This window comes from Octopus sinensis, linkage group LG2, assembly GCF_006345805.1.
Source record: "Octopus sinensis linkage group LG2, ASM634580v1, whole genome shotgun sequence".
Classification (NCBI taxonomy): domain Eukaryota; kingdom Metazoa; phylum Mollusca; class Cephalopoda; order Octopoda; family Octopodidae; genus Octopus; species Octopus sinensis.
In genome coordinates this window covers 12289829-12302328 of record NC_042998.1, presented here as the reverse complement: position 1 = coordinate 12302328, position 12500 = coordinate 12289829, and the positions used below count along the sequence as shown (strand labels likewise).

Genomic DNA, 12500 nt, shown 5'->3' with positions numbered 1-12500 from the left:
CTAGTTTGAACCCAGATCGAATATTAGAAAGCATTTTATCATGACTCTACTAATTCGCCTCCAACACATGCACACACATACGAATACATTTAAATGAGTGTATGTATGTAAATACGTATGTGGATGTGTGTTCTTGTGTGTGTGTGTGTGTTTGTGTGTGTGTGTGTGTACGAACCCGATCCTGTTTACTTCTCTATGGAGAAAGCTAACGGACAGAACTTCAAAAAGTGTAAGTCTGATGTTAATATTCTTTCCTACTCTAGGCACAAGGCCCGAAATTTTGGAGGAGGGTGTCAATAGATTAGATCAACCGCAGTACGTAACTGGTACTTAATCTATAGGCACCTAAAGGATGAAAGGCAAAGCCAACCTTGGCGGTATTTGAACACAGAGCGTAAAGACAGACGAAATACCTATTTCTTTACTACCCTAAACACAGAGTGGACAAAGAAGGACAGACAGACGGATTAAGTCGATTACATCGACCCCAGTGTGTAACTGGTACTTAATTTATCGACACCGAAAGGATGAAAAGCAAAGTCGACCTCGGCGGAATTTGAACTCAGAACGTAACGGCAGACGAAATACGGCTACGCATCTCACCTGGCATGCTAACGTTTCGGCTAGTTCGCTGCCTTGTCTGACGTTAATATTAAGTATGTCGTAAGGTGGCGAGGTAGCAGAATCGTTAGCAAGCCGGATAAAATGCTAAGCGGTATTTCGTCCGTCTTTACGTTCTGAGTTCAAAGTCCACAGAGGCCGACTATGCCTGTCATCATTTTGGGATCGGTAAAATAAGTAACAGTTCAATACTGGAGTCGATGTAATCGACTTAACCCCGCCTTTGCGGTTTGGGCGAAGAGATGGCACAATTGTTAGCACGGCGGGCAAAATACGCAACGGCATTCTGTCCGTCTTTATGTTCTGGGTTCAAAATTCACCGAGATCGATTTTGCCTTTCATTCTTTCGGAATCAATAAAATAAGTACCAGTTATGCATTGGGATCGATGTAATCGACCTACCGTCATGCTCGAAATTGCAAGCCTAAGGCCAAAATTTGAAACCAATATTAAGTATCTCGACAAGGAAAGGAATATTAAGTTTCGGAGTTTATTTAGAATTCTGCTATTCAACCATAATCAAATCCCATAAATTACTTCTTAAGGAAGCCTCGACATGGTCATGTGCTCTTCTAGAAACTCCAGACAAATGTCCATCAAAATATAATCTTGTTGCCTTAAAACTTGAATGATTTGTTAAATAACAATTATGCCTGGATGTAACTTTTTTCAGTTGCAGTACACTTTTTTTATTCTTATCAAATTACGGCAGTAAACCTGAACTGAAAATGTAACTTTTAAGTATAGGGTAAAAAATTATATTCAAGTTCGACTGAGGCACACTTAGCATCGTCTCGTGGTACACCAGTGTGCCGCGGAATATCGGTTGCGGAGCACTGTTTTAGATCATAAGTATATTCAAACAGAGCTGATCTGAAGTAAACAACAACATCAATAATTTTCATGAAACATTGCAGCCTGGTGAGGAGACAATTTTTGTCTAAGAGTGATTTTTTTTTCTGATAGGCTCAGTCTTTTGAGATTGTTGTAAATTGTGTCATTGATGGGTACGAATTCACTAATACAAAAGAGAAATTATTTTTTTCGCCAAAATGTATGTGTTTTTATGGTTAAGAATACTCAATCTAACAGCTACACGCGCCATCAATACATTCTAATTCCACAAGGCTGACTGGATCCAAATAAACAACATCAATCTTTAAGTACTGCCCGTATGTTGCGATAAGTTATGGGAATCAAACTACCTTTAATAAACTAAAATATTTGGAAGCACAATAAATCTACATTGATTTATGTCTGAAAAGAAAATTGCATTCAGAAAGCAAAATCAACCCCTGGCTAAGAATGTTCTTAATATAATTCTGTTCAAGCCAAATGAGATTCAAATAAGAATTACTGAAAATTATTAAATGTATCTTTCAGTTGTTGATGTTGTATAGCCCCAAGTCAACTCTGCTCGAAAAGTCCTATACAGTATTAAACTAATAGTAGGAGTGTTGGAAAGGCGAGTGTATGATGGGTTGAGGAGTTGGATAGAAGTGCTAATGTCTGCGTGGATGACGTGCTAAGGCATTAAAGAGAAATAGCAATGTTTACGTGCACTGTTGTTCTAAATATTTTTAGCCGCAAGTAATCCCGGAAATATTAGATCTAGCCTTGATTCACACGTGCGGTTTTCCATCTCCTATTATCAATGTATCACGAAAAAGAAAGTTAGCAATGTGCGATTTGACAAATTAAACAAATTTGGCTCTTAATTCTAGCAGGTCGAGCAACCAGGTAGAAACTTTTTATATATAGGGATTAATGTCTAACGAGATGTGAGATCAAATCAAGTCAAAATGACTTTTGTAAACAGACTATTACATATATGCGCTGACATATACACACTCTTATACACATGCGTACCCATACACAAGATTACACATACACACAAAAACATATAAGGAAAAGAAGGCAGTTGCATGCTATAGATTTAGTATGTCCAAAAAGAATATAAGTAGTCAAATTTACATTTTTAATCTTCGAACAATCATTGTCCAGATAGAAAATTCTGAATACGAGCTGCAGAGGAAACAAGCTCAAACTTTAATTAATTTGAACTCAGATAGTGAACACAGTGGAAAGTCATGTTCATCCTAAGCTGTTCGGTGACAATTCCTGGAAGGCTTCGGTCTTAATAAATCTCGCTAGCGCATCAAAGCCAAATATATGCTTCCAGTCTTAGGGGACTAGAAAAAAATAAGGAAATTTTGTGCATAAACGTAATGGGCACAGAAGCGTTATAACAGGATGTCTCGATAACTATCCAGGGATGAGTAGCACACGACAAAAATTTAATATTTATATTATTATTCTTTTACTAACATGGATATTTTTCTATCAATATCAATATTAATATGGACACTCACATTTGAAGTGATGAAGTAACAATTTTTCATTAACTAATATGAGATATTTAGTGAATTCCACTAAAATTCAGCAGAGGACCCTCATATGTACGTGTGTGTGAGCGTGTGTGTGTGTGTGTGTGTGTGTGTGGTTTCAAGTAGAAGGTATTAAAAATCCAAGCTGAACCCTTGGTAAACAAACATGGCTAACATAGTGTTTCTCATTAGAAATTTTCTCTTAAAGATGACAATCCATGCTAACTGATGAATTGGTCGCAGGGTATGATGGATAGATAGATAGATATGTTTCTTTATTAGCCACACAGGGCTGCACACAGATAGAACAAATTACAAGGTAGAGCTTTTCTTTTGAAGGTATTAAAAAAAAAAAAAAAAAAAAAAGGAAGGGGGAGGTTCGATCAAAAGGGATCGTAAAAGGAGAGAAAGAGGACAAAAATAAGGGGGGTTAAAAAAAAAAAAAAAAAAAAAAAGGGGGGGGGAGAGGAAAAAAAATGATCAATAGGGATCGTTATCACAGAAATGTCAATATGAAGTGTAAAGGGGAGGACAGGTGAGGTTTACCCGTGGAAAGAAAAGCCTGCGGAAAAGACCACGGTAACCTCGGTCAATGAAGTCACATTTTATATTTCTTTTTTTTTTTTTTTTTTTTTTTTTGCAAATAGCAACTCTCTGTTTTCGATTTCTGGGTTCATAGACTATGCTCAAGGTGGCTTCGTCATTCATACGTGCCATTCTTGCTACATTCACCCATCTTTTTTTAAAACATTCGCTAGACAAAACTTGCCTCTCTACTCTCACTTTCCTTTTCAAGTGGTACTTGAAGAAGTTGATGAGAGATTGACCAGAGAGGAAAGTGTTTGTCTCCAATCCTTTCAGACGCGTCCACCAGATACATTCTTTCGCCATAGCCACAAGGATGATGAAAATAGCTCTTCCTTCCCGTTTGAAGGAAGGAGGCGTGACAATATTGACGATAGACTCAGCTGATAAACCGACTCGTCCCACACGTGACAGCAGTTGTTCGACATAAGCCCACAGGTCGGAAATTGTTGGACACTGAACGAGTGCGTGCAGAACGGTTTCGTCGCTCTGACCGCATCTCGGGCAGGTCGGCCCCGTGTTTCTCGAGCCGTGTCTGTAGAGCTTATCCCGAACGGGTAGCGCTTCTCGGTAGCACTGCCAGGCAGGGATCTCTGGAAGTTGTCCATGGGCCCTGGCCCGAAAGTCGTCCCGAACAGGCGGGTCAGGTACTCCTCGTCGACGTCCAGGTTCGCCCCGAGCTCGTCGTCGTACCTCCCCTCCACTAAACCCCTATAGAATGCTTTGGTTGTGTTGAAGTCACTTAAGGTCGACCCAGGACGGCAGAGTTGCTTGAGGGCAACGCGACACTCGCGGTGCCATTCGCCCTTCCTCGGCCTCTTTTTGATCCACGACTGCAGTTCGGTCATGGAGACGAGCTGCGGGAAAGCGTGCCTCACAAACGGCGACCACACCTGTTCACCGTCGTCTACATAGAGCCAGAGATGTCGCAGTCTCAGCGCGTGTCTGCGCATCAGATAGATAGATAGATAGATAGATAGATAGATAGATAGATAGATAGATAGATAGATAGATAGATAGATAGATAGATAGATAATTGAATGCGCATGTAATTATGTGTTTGATCGCTCATGTATGCATAAAACACACAATGAATGAGGTATTGTTGTCTATTCGTACTTTGTTTCAGTAAATGGTATTTTTAGAGTACCAGGTACTCCATGTAGCCACGTCAATACACAGGTGCACTCTCGAACCCGTTTAACACACGCTTACACACGGACGCACACACATACACACACACACATACAACACACACACACACACACACATATATATATATATATATATGTATGTATGTATGTATGTATGTATGTATGTATATATAAATGTATATGCAGGAGTGGCTGTGTGGTAAGTAGCTTGTTTACCAACCGCATGGTTCCGGGTTCAGTCCAACTGCGTGGCACCTTGGGCAAGTGTCTTCTACTATAGCCTCGGGCCGACCAAAGCCTTGTGAGTGGATTTGGAAGACGGAAACTGAAAGAAGCCCGTCGTATATATGCGTATATATATATATATGCGTGTGTGTGTTTGTGTGTCTGTGTTTTCCCCCCCTAGCATTGCTTGACAACCGATGCTGGTGTGTTTATGTCCCCGTAACTTAGCTGTTCGGCAAAAGAGACCGATAGAATGGGCTTACAAAAGAATAAGTCCCGGGGTCGAGTTGCTCGATTAAAGGCCGTGCTCCAGCATGGCCGCAGTCAAATGACTGAAACAAGTAAAAGAGTAAAAGAGTAAAAAAGAGTATGCGAGCTGGCAGAATCGTTACCGCGCCGAGCAAAATGTTTAACGGCATTTTGCCTGTCTTTACGTTCTGGGTTCAAATACCACCGAGATCGACTTTGCTTTACATCCGTTCGGAGTCGATAAATTAAGTACCAGTGAAACACTGGGGTCGATGTAATCAACTAGACCCTTCCCTCAATATTTCAGTCCTTGTGCCTTTAAGTAGAAAGGACTATTTTCATTATTACTTTGATTTTGCTCTGGCGCAGGTTCGGTCTTATTCCTGGTAGAATTTATGTGGGTAGCGGGTTACTACTAGTAATCTTAGGTATCCACAAGTTTTCAGCTGTATTCACAAGTTTTAACCTTAGGTATCCACAAGTATCCACAAGCTTTCAAGTGCTTATAAACCCTCCTGATAATCCTTGTTGTCCCTGAAAGACAAACGTTCTGTAGGCGCCCTACCGGGCATTCTTTCTATTCCACTCTCCTTCAGCCATTTGTGTATATCTTTGCTTACTGTTACCAACGCAACAATTATTATAGGAACGCACTTTACTGCTCGCATGCTCCAAATTCTTCCTATTTCAATTTTTATGGGATTGTATTTACTCTTTTATCTGTTTCAGTCATTTGACTGTGGCCATGCTGGAGCACCGCCTTTCATCGAGCAACTCGATCCACGGGACTTATTCTTTTGTAAGCCCAGTACTTATTCTATCGGTCTCTTTTGCCGAACCGCTAAGTAACGGGGACGTAAACACACCAGCATCGGTTGTCAAGCAATGCTAGGAGGACAAACACAGACACACAAACACGCACACGCATATATATATACATATATATAATATATACATATATACGACGGGTTTCTTTCAGTTTCCGTCTACCAAATCCACTCACAGGGCTTTGGTCGGCCCGAGGCTATAGTAGAAGACACTTGCCCAAGGTGCCACCCAGTGGTAAACAAGCTACTTACCACACAGCCACTCCTGCGCCTTTATTTTTTTATTTAAAAGAAAATTTTTGGGGTCCTCTTTCTTAACGATCCTGGAATCAAATGGGCATGATGGGTCGATTAGTAAGCAACTTCGCTTTTTCTTATTTATAGTTGTTATGTCTCGTCTATTATTTTCTAACTCCTTGTCCGTTTGTATAGGAAAGTCCCACAAAATTTTACATTTCTCGGACTCCAGTACTCTTTGGACTCGGTGGTTGTACTGTGTTTCCAGCTTAAAATCCCCATTTAGAACCTGGTCGCGCCTCCATTTCCTATATTCTTCCTGTGCCAACTTGGGGCATTCCATCACAATGTGTGTCACTGTTTTGTTCCAAGCTCCAAGTTCCCAACTCTACATTTTTCTGATACATTCTCTCTATATATATTTTTTTCTCAAGTTGTTTGCTTCTATCGCTAGATCTTAGGCTGCTACAGTTAGGTTCTCTGTTCCTCTTTTTTAATTACTCCTTTTTTCGACCAAGCCTAGAATTTTGTTCTACATATGTCTTCAGTGACTCTCTAAAATTGGCCATGCAAAAGTTTCTTTTCAATCTGTCTGACATGGTCTCTTTGTACTTCATTATTGTCCTTTTCTCCTATTACGCTCTTGATCACCTGCTCACCTATCCACTGTCTTTAGTACTTTTTTCTGTGCTACTCTGTAATTACTCTCCCAGGCGTTATATTTCCATCTATACACATTCTTCTACTGTTATTAAACCTCTTTCACACTGATCCCTCCTCAAGTACAGCTGGATGACATCAGCTTTCGGATGGTGAGCTTCATACATTGTCAACAACTTCCTAGTTTTACTGTCAAGGTTCTTTATATCGTTTTTGGTCCAGTCTATAATTCTAATTTCGTATAGGTGCAGGAGTGGCTGTGTGATAAGTAGCTTGCTAACCAACCACATGGTTCCGGGTTCAGTCCCACTGCGTGGCACCTTGGTCAAGTGTCTTCTACTATAGCCTCGGGCCGACCAAAGCCTTGTGAGTGGATTTGGTAGACGGAAACTGAAGGAAGCCCGTCGTATATATGTATATATATATATGTGTGTATGTGTATGTGTGTGTGTTTGTGTGTCTGTGTTTGTCCCCCTAGCATTGCTTGACAACCGATGCTGGTGTGTTTATGTCCCCGTCACTTAGCGGTTCCGCAAAAGAGACCGATAGAGTAAGTACTGGGCTTACAAAGAATAAGTCCCGGGGTCGAGTTGCTGGATTAAAGGCGGTGCTCCAGCATGGCCGCAGTCAAATGACTGAAACAAGTAAAAGAGAGAAAAGAGTAAAAGAGTATATGATTTATTCCTTCAGTAAGATTTTTGGAATTCAGCTTTCACTCCAATAGTTTGACTCATTCTCTTTGTGTGCTTCTCGCTGGTAATTTGTCTCATTTCTTCATTTTTAATTGCGTCTACTTCCAGTTTTCTCAAATATTTATTCGACTGTCCTTTCTCAACCGCACTCATTGTTTACCCTTTTGCCATTTCAGTTCCCTGGCTTCTTTCAACTCTTCCTCGTTTCATTTTCAATATAGTGCGCTACTCTATATCAAATTCCATACCTACGTCATTTGAGAAAATGCGAATAGTATCTACGAGACTTTCAAGCTGTTTATTATTATTATTATTATTATCATTTTTTCTTCTTCTTTCAAATTTGCTTCCATTTCTTGCCGAGTGTCTTCCCGACTCCTAGGGCAAAGAAACTCATAGTATACATTGGTAGGCCATTAAACTAAACTCACTAGTTCATCTTTTTTTTTTTGGATAGAAATAAAGTTAAATTAAAATACATGGGTAGTAATAGTTCTCACATCGACAATGCTCTTCTCAATATGTGTGATGTACCAGTTAAGACAATCTTTTGCCCTTCTTGCAGGGATGGTAAGCCAGGGATCATTCTCATATAATTTTCGGTTCCCTTCTTGATCATTCCTAGTGCTCCTACGATCACTGATATTGTAACCGCGCTTGAAATGCCACATTTTCTCAATTTCAATGAGTAGGTCTTTATATTTTCTGAGCTTATTATTATTATTATTATTATTATTATTATTATTATTATTATTATTAATATTATTATCATTATTATTATTATTACTGCTACTACAATTACTACTACCACTACTACTACTACTACTACTACTACTACTACTACTACTACTACACTACTACTACTACTACTACCACCACCACCACCACCAAATCAGGTGTAGTGTTGGCGAATGTCAGAAAGCATGGAAGTTTTGAAGGATGCAGTGCTCCGACAACTAACGACTGACGCCGGCAGTTTGTTCCATGCTTCAGCAACTCTTAGCGTGAAAAGATGTTTCCTAAAGTCATGGGAGCTGTGCTGTTTTCTGACTTTGTAAATATGTCCACGGGTGTTAGACGGGTGGAGTTTGAAAAGTATATTTTAAAATAAATAAATAAATAAATAAATAATAATAATAATAATAATAATAATAGTAATAATAATGCATTATTAATATGCTTTCTTTGTTTCCAATATTCTCGATGTTTCTCATCTTCGCAAAATTGATACAGAATACCGTATAATTTCTTTTAACATCATGCTTAAATTTCATAAATTATGAACTTTGTCTCTAGTATGTTTGATGGTTTTATTCGCGTAATGTGTACAATCAATTAACGATAAACTCCAGTCTAAAGGTGAATTTAAAGTAGCCTTAAAGCTATTGTGTAGTGAAGAAAAGAAATTAATCAATTAATTAAAGTAGTTACTTGGAAATTTTCATTTACTAATTATTACAATTACGAGATTGCCAGTATAGCCGAGTTCTCTCCCTTGGCTGCAGTATAATTTTTTCTTCCCAATTATTTCCCTTACATCATTTCCTAATTTCCAATTTGAGCATCATTTCGATAACTTCGTGTTCAACTACAACGATGACAGTAAACATTCTCCTTGCCCTCTCTCTCTCTCTCTCTCTCTCTCTCTCTCTCTCTCTCTCTCTCTCTCTCTCTCTCTCTCTCTCTCTCTCTCTCAGTCTCTCTCTCTCTCTTTTTTTCTGCCTCTCTCTTCATATATATAGGGTTAGGCGCGGGAGTGGCTGTGTGGTAAGTAACTTGCTAGCCAACCACATGGTTCCGGGTTCAGTCCCACTGCGTGGCATCTTGGGCGAGTGTCTTCTGCTATAGCCTCGGGTCGACCAAAGCCTTGTGAGTGGATTTGGTAGACGGAAACTGAAAGAAGCCTGTCGTATATATGTATATATATATATATATATGTATGTGTGTGTGTGTTTGTGTGTCTGTGTTTGTCCCCCTAGCATTGCTTGACAACCGATGCTGGTGTGTTTACATCCCCGTCACTTTGCCGTTCGGCAAAAGAGACCGATAGAATAAGTACTGGGCTTAAAAAGAATAAGTCCCAGGGTCGATTTGTTCGACTAAAAGCGGTGCTCCAGCATGGCCGCAGTCAAATGACTGAAACAAGTAAAAGAGTAAAAGAGAGTATATATACATAGTAAATCCCGCCAAAGAAACAAAGAAGCAACAAGAGAAAAAGACAAAAAAAAAAGCGGACGTGGAACGTACAAAGTATTAGCAGACACTCAAGCAGGGAAAGAAAGGTAGCTTTTACGTTTGGAGCAAAGCTGTTCGTCAGAAACAGGAGACGGACGAAAGTCCAAAAGAAAAGGAAAACGGAGGAAAAAATCGCCAACGATCAACATGTGGTTATATTTTGAAATGACCGGAAGGGAATGGGTGAAGAAAAAGTTCCTTCTAAGACAGGAGAGTGTAAGAGTATCTGTGTGTTTGCGTGTTGTATGTGCGTGCGCGCAAGTCTGGGGGGGTGCGTGTGAGGGGGGGTTTGGGTGTGATAAGGTGGTGTGGGTGATAGCTGGTGTGTGTGATAGCATGTGTGTGTGTGATAGCATGTGTGTGTGTGATAGCATGTGTGTGTGTGATAGCATGTGTGTGTGTGATAGCATGTGTGTGTGTGATAGCATGTGTGTGTGTGATAGCATGTGTGTGTGTGATAGCATGTGTGTGCGTGTTGTGTGTGTGGTGTTTGTGTGGTGCTGGCTTTTTATATGTGTATGTGTGAGAGAACTTTGTGTCTCTCAATATTTATGAATATCATCCAAAGGTTATTGTTGTTATTATTATTATTAAATTTATCCTACATAAATTATCCTACAGCTCGAGGCAACCCCGACTAAAAAGGGGTTACCAGTCAACATCATTAAGCTGTGATTGGTATAATAGAATAGGGGCTTTATGTGCTCCTATTCAAAACGTTTCCCATAAGTAAATTGTGTGTGTGTGATTGTGTGTTTGTGTGTGTGTGTGTGTGTGTGTGTGTGTGTGTGTATGTGTGTATGTGTGTGTTTGTGGTGTGTGTGTGTGGTGGTGGGGTGACTGAGTTAGTCCCTCACCACTGCTTGACAGCCCTGATATCCGCATGATTACGGCCGCAATCCCGTTAAAATCATGTGGTTAAATAGCTCTCTTTTACTCTTTTACTCTTTTACTCTTTTACTTGTTTCAGTCATTTGACTGCGGCCATGCTGCAGCACCACCTTTAATCGAGCAACTTGACCCCGGGACTTATTCTTTTGTAAGCCCAGTACTTATTCTATCGCTCTCTTTTGCCGAACCGCTAGGTAACGGAGACATAAACACACCAGCATCGGTTGTCAAGCAATGCTAGGGGGAGAAACACAGACACACAAACACACACACGCATATATATATATATATTGTATAGAGGGCATTATTACACATAAATGCCTCACACTAAGAGGGACAAAGTCATTACTACCAAAATTACACTAATCATACCTAAATGCAGTTCTTCAAAGCAAGACATTTAAAAAATGAATTTAGTTCTGTATCACCGTGATTTCACATTTAACTTACGTCTTATGATCCTCAGCAGAACTGATTCTGAACACATCATAAATAAACAACCAACCTTACCTAGCGAAGACGAACAGACATCTATTCACTCCGGCCAAGCACATGGAATGTTTATAAATCATATATTCGGTAAATGGCGGGCTTTTTCGAACTGCATGTCGGGTAAGAAAAGTATTTCGGAATAAATTTAGCAATTAAGGATAACTTCTTAATAAGGAATCTTAAACTACCTGATAATTTCTTGTTAAGATTCCTTATTAAGAAGTTATCCTAATTGTTAAATTTTTATATATATATATATATATATATATATATATATATATATATACATTATATGACGGGCTTCTTTCAGTTTCCGTCTACCAAATCCACTCACAAGGCATTGGTCGGCTCGAGGCTATAGTAGAAGACACTTGCCCAAGGTGCCACGCAGTGGGACTGAACCCGGGACCATGTGGTTGGTAAACAAGCTACTTACCACACAGCCACTCCTGCGCATTCACTTCTGATAGATCCTAAGCTTATAATTTCTCCTGTTATTTTTCACCACTCAGATTTGTAGGATTTTTAGTTACCTGAAATTTCTACCTTTCACTTCTTTGTAAGAGAGGTTTTCTCTGATAGCTGCAGTATCCTTTGAATCCACTTTGTGTGCTAGTCATATATACATATACGTACAAATATTCATGTATGTACATGTGTCTATGTATACGTGCAAGTGTGGACGTGTGTATGTGTGTGTGTGCGATGCGTGTGTGTATTGCACGCATCATTACTCATAATGAGTGAACGTATAGACGCACACACCGAGGTATATTCATATATATAATGTCATTCTGATTGAATCCTGTTCACATCAACATGTACCTCGTTGCGAGTCTGGTAACTGACTCCGAGTCTGGCAACTGACTCCGAGTCTGGCAACTGACTCCGATTCTGGCAACTGACTCCGAGTCTGGCAACTGACTCCGATTCTGGCAACTGACTGAGTAAATATTCACAAAATTATTAACCATCATGCCAACAACCACCTTGAGTAACATTTTGAACACCGTGTGTCTAACACACTGGTCATGCCTACGACGTCAGAAAACAGTACAGCTCCCATGAGTTTCGTTAACATTTTTCACACTCAGAGTTGCTGAAGCATGGACAAACTACCCGCATCAGTTGTTAGTTGCCGAGACATTGCATCTTTTAAAACCTCCAGGCTTCCTGAAATTCGCCAATACTAAACCTGATATCCCCTGCTCCAAACGCATGCACACATGTATATCAAGATTCATA

General features: G+C 39.8%; 1 long non-coding RNA gene across 1 annotated transcript in view; it reads right to left on the bottom strand.

Annotated features, from left to right (window-relative positions):
- LOC118762235 overlaps nucleotides 1-12500 on the bottom strand; it is a 27438-nt gene that overhangs the window by 14886 nt on the left and 52 nt on the right. The window contains exon 1 of the long non-coding RNA XR_004997988.1: nucleotides 12282-12500. This exon is cut by the window's right edge and continues 52 nt beyond it. This is a non-coding gene — a long non-coding RNA (uncharacterized LOC118762235). The remainder of the gene's footprint in view (nucleotides 1-12281) is intronic.